The sequence below is a fragment of the Saccoglossus kowalevskii genome, chromosome 18 (genome assembly GCF_978046115.1).
Source record: "Saccoglossus kowalevskii chromosome 18, keSacKowa6.1, whole genome shotgun sequence".
Taxonomy (NCBI): Eukaryota; Metazoa; Hemichordata; class Enteropneusta; family Harrimaniidae; genus Saccoglossus; species Saccoglossus kowalevskii.
In genome coordinates this window covers 2,447,152-2,457,103 of record NC_140658.1, presented here as the reverse complement: position 1 = coordinate 2,457,103, position 9,952 = coordinate 2,447,152, and the positions used below count along the sequence as shown (strand labels likewise).

The window sequence follows — 9,952 nt, the reverse complement described above, 5'->3', positions numbered from 1 at the left end:
ACAAGAAAAGTATAAACAAAGGTTATTTCCAACTCCTGAAATCTGCAAAAAAACATCAACGTAAATTTGTTTCCATTCATGGCAATGTTTTCAAATTATTTTAATAAAATAATTTAACTGACTGCAAAATGTTTGTTTTTTTAAATTTTTGAAGACTATGTATATTGTTTTTTTTTTCTCTTCAGACAATACCAGCAATAGTGTACTGTACACTGGGAAATCTAATTTAGTAATCATGTATTAACTATACATGTATATATTATGCCCATAACATCAAATACCATCCAGAATCCCTTTTTCCTGTAAACTAGTATAGATGATATATGCCTACAGTGTGCAACAGTTCATTTTACTTTGCGCACAAAAGAAAAAAGTAAAACTCATACTCAAAATAACTTTTAATTTAGCATGGATTTATACTAAATTTCCATTAAATCTAATATTCTTTGCTCATCTTTGAGCCCAATTTGATTTGAATGAGTTGTAGAGATCAATATAAAAGGTAAGTGAACCTAAATGTATGCGCCTAAGGTAGGAATAAACAGAAGACACTTATTCGTAGCATTCACGTAGAGCTCTTTAGCAAAGGCTAAGAGGTCCAATACCTTAACCTGTGCTAAAAAAATTTGCATGAATACAGGCTAAGAAATACTAGGTACAGAGTAAATCTGGTCAGTCCAAAGCCTTAGCACAGGCAAAACAAAACATGCATGAACGCTTAGCTCAGCTAAAAAAACCATTGTATTTAATGTTCATTTATGAGATTTACTACTATATTCATAACTTTTTATTTTGGTGTGCCATTTCCTGCATGACAATCAACGCTAACACATATAGAGAGATTGACTCAAGAAAAAATGTACCGATGATGAGATACTGTGCTACTTCCTGTTATTCTGCAGTTTGCACTTTCTGAATTTGCTTTGGTATTGTTTTATAACTGTAGAACTAACCTTCCTACTTACTCATACTGAGCACTCATAGTTAAAATTTCTGAAGATTTTGCCTATTCTTAATAAGTTTGGGTGTTCCTTACCCCGTGCTAACCATTGTTTCCTTCTGTGCATGAACTCAAACATATGAGATTAGCTTAAATCTTAGCCCGTACTTTGTGTAGCATGAACACTACTATTGAAGATACAGGGGGCAAATGGGCAAGACTTAAACAAAATATAATGAAGGTGTAATATGCAGTCAGTAAATGTCCTAGGCATTTCTGGGTCAGCCAAATTGATCATGGGTACTCTTGCTCAACTTGGACAAAAAAATATTTAGTCATAGACCTTAGAGAACAGGGACATGTTACTGTGGCTACCCCTTTCATGTAACCTTAGTTATAATCCCCCTACCCAAATTAACACCTTAGAGAAACTGATAATAAATCTATGTCAACACCACTGTTACATCTTCTCCTGTTTCATAAGCCAAACATGGCTGTCAGGGTGTAGCTACACAAAATGAGACAATTTTGTGGTTGGAATATAATCAGAAAAATTAAATTTGATCAAAACTTGAATAGCCAAGTCCATTCTATTGATGCGAGTGAAACTAAAAATTAACAATTTTTATTCCACTATGAAATCAGGAAAGGGAAACAAAAATGGTAAGTTTTCTCTGCAAGGAAACAAAACTGCCTAAAAGTAAACAATGACCTGTGGAAATTTGTGTCATTATAACAAGTGGATTTTTCATCATATTTAGAACAGATATAGCATAGTGCACTTGTTATACACTGACTAATAGGAATACTAGTAAAAACTGTTTCAGATGTATAAATCTTCTAGGTACATGTATATGTATTAATGAGATTATACAGGAGGTTATAACCCACATTGCACATTGTCTCAGACAGAAGTTGCATGCATGACCCTGTTTTCTAAGGTCATGCTTAAATCATAACCATCTGAATACCATTATTTCACTTTTCAAACTAAACTGTTTTTATATTTTTAATATCATTATTTTGATTTTGAAAAAAAAATATAGAAACAATATTACACTTAACATAATTACTCTATTAGCAGCACATGCGCTTAGGTAAATTACAGGGATCTTCAATGGTCGAAATATGTAATATTTTCATGATTTAGTATCCACAAATGTAATTTTAGAGCAAATATGGTATTGTATTGGATCATAATTATAATACAATTATTTATTTTGTGAAAGTACCTGGGGATCGATGAAGTTGTACATGCATGGTGGCATTCCCATTGTGGAGGGACTCTATAATTTTGTATGTACACAACTTCCTACTTTGAAAGACAAAATCATGCAGCTGCATTGTTACATAACATTCTTTTGTCTCTTGTAGGAAGTTAAATCCCCCTATTGTTCTCAGAAATTAGGTTCCAAGTACAGCAATGTACTGTCCACAGAGGGACTGTGTACTGTTCTAGTCTCTCAAGAGATGAACTGTGTGTATATATGGCACAACCCCTTAATATATTCGGTTAGGAAACAATTTGATGTTATTCTGTTTTATTTGATATTTATATTTTTTCAATCAGAATGTACCGGGTATCATCTTTTTGGAAGTATATCTGAGTTGCATAGGGGAAAAATTGACATATCACAAGATGTCATTTTATCCACATTGTTATTAGTGAGGACAGAAATATGCCAGAATACACAGACACCACCAATTTTTGTTTCCAAAATTGATTACAAAGTGTCTTAATTAAAAACTGGTCATTGTAAGCTAATAGCAATCTGAATTATTTTTTGCAGATAATGACAATTTAAAAAAAGGAAATACTATATAAATGGAACGTAAGAAGTTGAAGAACCAGAATTTATGGACGTTAAGGAGAAAAAAGAGTTTAACCAGTATTGATGGATGCAATGGTTTAGCATTTGCATGTTTATCAGTTTTACATTTGCACACAGATTTTGAAAGTTCCAAGTGTGTAGAGTTACTGTACATTCCTTTTTTTATGTTTTCCCACAAATAAAAGTGACATCTTTCATCTGGTATTTCATGATTTTCAGCTATCTTATATAGTTCTTCTTGCTGACCCTTTTGTACACACCCACACTCACTCCACAATCTTTCATCTTCTTAATAATAATTAACAGGAAAATATTATTGAAAAAATCCTGTAGAGATCAAAAACATGAACAAATTTGACACGCCTACATCTTTGAGAAAAAATATTTTACACTAGAAAAAGAATAGCACAAAAACAAAGAGGAGAAAAAACATTTTGCACAGCCCCCTCCTTAAGCTAATCGCCTCTCAAGAAAACTTGATGAATATCTGGAGGAGTATGACATTGCAAACCTAAAATATTATTATCCACTAAAACAGTCTGTATGGCTGTGCACTACATCATGATTTTTCAAAAACAAAACAAAATATTGCTTACATATTCTTGTTTTGTCTAATGTTTTCATTAATTATCCAATTTCTGTACTTTATGTGTTTGTACACTGAGCTGAATAATTAAGATGATGTTTTGAAGCACAGTGATAGAGGGACTGTGTTTGAAGCAATGTTTTAACCCCCCTCCCCCCATATGACATTTTTACTTTGCAAAGCTGTACCTCCCAGATCTTTAGTTGTTTATGCATAGATGGTCTTTGGTTATAAATTATTTACTTTCCAGTCATTTTTGAAGTGTAAACCTTAGTCATACTTTCTGCTGTGTTGACTTCCTGTCACTATGCTTTTGTTTCCCTTTGGTTAGCTAAACATATGAACGCTTGTTGAAAATCACACTTGGAAGTAAGAGTTTCTAATGGAATAGCAAGTAATCTAATCTATTCCTGAAATTGTTAAATTATATATAGTGTTATTTGGAAATGTCAAAATAAACTTCTAGGAATCTGTTATTCAGTTCAAAAAATAAACTGGTTGCATGCAGAATCTCAGAGAAACAATTGCATGTACATGCAGGAATGGTCAGATGTTGCAGCAGCAGAAGTTTGGGCCTGGACATTCCAGTCACATTTTTAAAATGATTTTAAATAATGTACGTATTCTTAACAAACTGTTACATGAGAGGGGGCAGAGCATGAAATAATATTTTAGTTTTGGAAACTATGCAAAGATGTGTGTTCAGTAATTCAATACCTTTGATGAGCCATTATTAATAGCACACATTAGGTTAGATTTGAATAGATTCCTAGTAAGATTGGTGCATTCTTAATTCAAAAAAACTTAAAAAGTTTTAATACTACTAAATTATACATATGTTTGATATAATTTATTGTAAAACATTAATGTTGTTGTGAAAATAGTTTCATACAAAACGGTGAAAATTTGCCAAAATCCTTGTATGTGTTGCCAGTGATATGCTAGTTTCCATTGTTATTTAAATGTACTCATCAGGGAGGTAATCCATTACAAAACATCATTAATCCACAGTAGTCTGGTTTCAGGCTACACCAAGTCATAGTCATAAGAGGGACTTTGACCAAGTACAGGCTAAGATATAAGTGAATCCCAAATGTTTGCATATCAGCTATACCCAATTGTGTTCACTCACAGGAGGGCCCAACAGTTATAGCACAGGCCACAGTGTTGAGGGTCTGTGCACTGGCTAAGAACACCCAAACTTGTTTCCCAAGGGAGGCAGCAATTATGAACAAACAATTAAACAGCAATGGTACAGTTCTATAACTACACTGTTAACCGAAATAAACCAACCACAAATTATCGAAACAACCACCATATATTTTTCTCCCTTAATATTTTTTTTTTCATTCCTTTTCCATGTTTTATTGATTTATAATGCTTATTTTTTTTCATTAATATCATCACCAGTTTTTTCAATTGTTTTTTTTTAAACCATTGTGGTGCTTCCGATACTAGTTTGCTGATAGTTGTTAGAAGGGAATTTTTGTGATGTTGATTGGTACACTCAAAAGCAATATCACATGTGCAATTTACGTTACACTCCAAAACGGCATGCGTGCGCATGTGAAACACCATATCTTCGACTTCTGGGGAAGTCGTCAACTAGTATCCCACCAGTCATTAATTACTCCGTACACGCTTCCACACTGATTGGGTCGCTGTAGTAGAGCATACAACAACGCCAATTTGGTTCGCTGTCTACGACATGCACTAATAAAACTCTGCATTCTGTAACGCCGTTATATACTGTTCCTGTGCATCCAAATAAATCTGTCTGTCTACGCTTGTGTTCCAGTGCACTTCGCTTCATAAATTAGAATGAAACTTGTCAGCATCAGAAATTTTGCGTTCGTAAACAGCGCCCCTTAGCCCGTGCTAAGGACTGGCCCTCCCAATGCATGGATGCAATTGGGTCTAGTCAAAATGCAAACATCAGCTAAAATCTTAGCCAGTACTTCATGTAGCATTTAAATCTGGGTTTGTTAAGGAGGGGGGCAGCACAATAGTACACACAGAGACGGTGTTTGGGTACAGTAGGGGGTATTTATTACTAATCTAAAAACTCACATTACTACTACTGATGAAATCAGTGGTCTGCCCCTTTAACAACTAGCGTTGGAAATGTCAAAGGTGACAGTTCAAAGGTGATATATAAATCACTTGTAAGGCTGATCCAGGGGAGACCACTGGTAACTGTTGTATGTACTACAAACCGAAAACACTACGAATGAAATTCCCCAAAATACCCAAACACCATTAGTGAGTAGGGAGGTTGGATGCAAAGCGCTGTGATGTTTCAAGACGGAGTAGAAAAGAGGGGTGGAGATATTTACGGAAAGCATCACTTTTCCAATCACCTAACAATTTTATGAGCTCAGATGGGATACCAGACCGTAATGCCCATGAGGCCCCTCCCCGCCGAAAGCTGTGGGTGGAAAATTGCGAGATGTCAGACACTAAAGGTGTCAGCAAGGAGACAAGACGCTTGGTAAAAAGTGGGGCAGTGACTGGGTGGGGGGGGGGAGGTAGCAAAAGGCTGGGTTCTCAGGGGGGGCCAGGGGTAATGAGGAAGGCCGATAATATGGCAGCCGCAGGGCAGAGAGGATGGTTTGGGACCATTGGTAGTGGAACTAACAACAGGCGCTCCTTAGTTTGAATGCATGTCAGCAGCAGAAATTTTGCGTTCGTAAACATCGCCCCTTAGCCCGTGCTAAGGACTGGCCCTCCCAATGCATGGATGCAATTGGGTCTAGTCAAAATGCAAACATCAGCTAAAATCTTAGCTAGTACTTCATGTAGCATGAACACTATTATTGTGCAGCATTATAATACCGTGAACAAACAAACATGCCATTCACTGCTAAGTAGCTAGCTACACACATGGAGCTCTATGCTAGACCCCCCCCCCCCCCCCATATAACTTACTGAACCACCCAACACCGTTTTGTACACATGCAGTAGTCGTGGAATATTTTCACAGATAATTTTCATATCACATTAAACCATTCATAATAGAGAAAATAGCAAAATATAAAAATAAAGCAGAGCATCATGGGTATTTTTTAGTTGACTATGTCTTAGCCACTTTAAAATCACCTTCCATCAACCCTTCAACATAAACTTCTACAGTTTATAACACATGTTATGAAAAGTTACTGGTTAAGTATTTCAATTTAAAATGTTATAGTTTGGGTGTATTTGAAGACTAAACTTTAGTTTTTTGTCATTATTAAAATGGGAATTTTGTTTATGTTTGAGCTTAACCCCACTCATAAAGACAGGCTTTTTTTCGGATTAATAACTCGCTGTTTATGTGACTTTTTGGAGTAACTCCCTGTGACTTTTTGGAGTAACCAGCTGTTTATGTGACTTTTTTTGGTGGAAAGTCAGTTGCTGAGTATTTTTGGGGTTGCACACTTTTCAAAGGTTCAGTAGTGAATGTCGTGTTTGTTTGTTCAAGGTATTAAAATGCTGGATATTGCCTTTATAAGAACAGGATGTAGTACAGAGTCTCATTGTCAGTCCATTTTTATCTCAAGAATAATGTCACAGAATGTGCTTGTATTGATTGTCAAGTTTAGTATCGTTATGAATAAGAATAGTTATGAATATAATAGTTAAATTTTCAAATGGACATCAAGTACAATGGAATTTTGGGTGATTAGCCTGGGCTCAATGTTTGCACACACTTCATTAGCACCCGTGATAAGGGTCTAGACAGAATTTTGAAAACGGGTCATCTTCTATGTTCAATAACCTATTGCATTATACTATATATTATTAAGTCAACAGTATCAAGTGCATGATTTGTTGTGATTTTAAAAACAAATTAATCCAAAACGTTATATTTTTTCAAGATATATAATTCCATATTTCAAAATCTTGTATTTTACGTTTACCTACAATTGTACTGGCTTAAAATTGAAGCAAACTGAAGCGAGTGAGGAAAAAGAGGAGAGCTGTCAATCCCCATGTGCCATTACCGGGTATATCTGTGACATGAAAAAAAAATGACCATTTTATTCATGTAATGAAAAATAAAATGATCATTATAATACCCATTAAAAAAATAGATTGTCACCCACTCCATCATTAAATAAAAAATTACTATTATTCTGACCAGTGTAAAAATAGTGGTGATTATAACTACCAGTTTGAAAATACTGGCCAATATTTTGACCATTAAAAAATTTCTGGTTGGTATTCTGGCCATTAAAAAGATAGTGGCCATTACAATGGCCAGAAGTGACTTTTCAAAGGGGTCTGAGGGGTGAAAAAAACAGAGTTAAAGTGAAATGAAAAATTATTATAACCTCCTCACTAGCCTAAAAGTATGAATAAATATTCAAAAGTTGTGAAAATTAAATCTTTCCGAAACGCGACGGAATTTCCGAAAGTTATCCGGACGCTGTTCGTACCATACTACTGTGTCATACTACTGTACCATACTACTGTACTATAATTCTGTGCGGCACTACTGATTTATACTACTGTGTCATACTACTGTACCATACTACTGTACCATACTACTGTGTCATACTACTGTACCATATTACTGTACCATACTACTGATATATACTACTGTGTCATACTACTGTTCCATACTACTGTACCATACTACTGTGTCATACTACTGTACCATACTACTGTGTCATACTACTGATTTATACTTCTGTGTCATACTACTGTACCATACTACTGTACCATACTACTGTGTCATACTACTGTGTCATACTACTGTACCATACTACTGCACCATACTACTGTGTCATACTACTGTACCATACTACTGTGTCTTACTACTGTGTTATACTACTGTGTCATACTACTGTACCATACTACTGCACCATACTACTGTGCCATACTACTGTACCATACTACTGTGTCATACTACTGTGTCATACTACTGTACCATACTACTGTACCATACTACTGTGTCATACTACTGTGTCATACTACTGTACCATACTACTGCACCATACTACTGTGCCATACTACTGTACCATACTACTGTGTCATACTACTGTGTCATACTACTGCACCATACTACTGTACCATACTACTGTACCATACTACTGTGTCATACTACTGTGTCATACTACTGTACCATACTACTGCACCATACTACTGTGTCATACTACTGTACCATACTACTGTGTCTTACTACTGTGTTATACTACTGTGTCATACTACTGTACCATACTACTGTGTCTTACTACTGTGTCATACTACTGTGTCATACTACTGTACCATACTACTGCACCATACTACTGTGCCATACTACTGTACCATACTACTGTGTCTTACTACTGTGTTATACTACTGCGCCATACTACTGTACCATACTACTGTGTCATACTACTGTGTCATACTACTGTACCATACTACTGATTTATACTACTGTGTCATACTACTGTACCATACTACTGTACTATACTAATGTGTCATACTACTGTACCATACTACAGTACCATACTACTGTACTATACTACTGTGTCATACTTCTGTACCATAATACTGTACCATACTACTGATTTATACTACTGTACCATACTACTGTACCATACTACTGTGTCATACTACTGTACCATACTACTGTACCATAATTCTGTGCGGCACTACTGATTTATACTACTGTGTCATACTACTGTACCATACTACTGTACCATACTACAGTACCATACTACTGTACTATACTACTGTGTCATACTTCTGTACCATAATACTGAACCATACTACTGATTTATACTACTGTGTCATACTACTGTACCATACTACTGTGTTATACTACTGTACCATACTACTGTACCATAATTCTGTGCGGCACTACTGATTTATACTACTGTGTCATACTACTGTACCATACTACTGTACCATACTACTGTGTCATACTACTGTACCATACTACTGCACCATACTACTGATATATACTACTCTGTCATACTACTGTTCCATACTACTGTACCATACTACTGTGTCATACTACTGTACCATACTACTGTACCATACTACTGTGTCATACTACTGATTTATACTTCTGTGTCATACTACTGTACCATACTACTGTACCATACTACTGTGTCATACTACTGTGTCATACTACTGTACCATACTACTGTACCATACTACTGTGTCATACTACTGATTTATACTACTGTACCATACTACTGTGTCTTACTACTGTGTCATACTACTGCGCCATACTACTGTACCATACTACTGTGTCATACTACTGTGTCATATTACTGTACCATACTACTGATTTATACTACTGTGTCATACTACTGTACCATACTACTGTACCATACTAATGTGTCATACTACTGTACCATACTACAGTACCATACTACTGTACTATACTACTGTGTCATACTTCTGTACCATAATACTGTACCATACTACTGATTTATACTACTGTGTCATACTACTGTATCATACTACTGTACCATACTACTGTGTCATACTACTGTACCATACTACTGTACCATAATTCTGTGCGGCACTACTGATTTATACTACTGTGTCATACTACTGTACCATACTACTGTACCATACTACTGTGTCATACTACTGTACCATAATACTGTGCGA

The 9,952-nt window shown here is 35.5% G+C and overlaps 1 long non-coding RNA gene across 1 annotated transcript; it reads left to right on the top strand.

Moving 5' to 3' along the window:
* The first annotated feature begins 1,911 nt into the window (after positions 1-1,911).
* On the top strand, positions 1,912-2,976 carry LOC146731488 (uncharacterized). Its single transcript, XR_014927002.1, has 2 exons — positions 1,912-2,452; positions 2,731-2,976. It is a non-coding gene; the product is annotated as an uncharacterized LOC146731488 (long non-coding RNA).
* Positions 2,977-9,952: the final 6,976 nt, after the last annotated feature.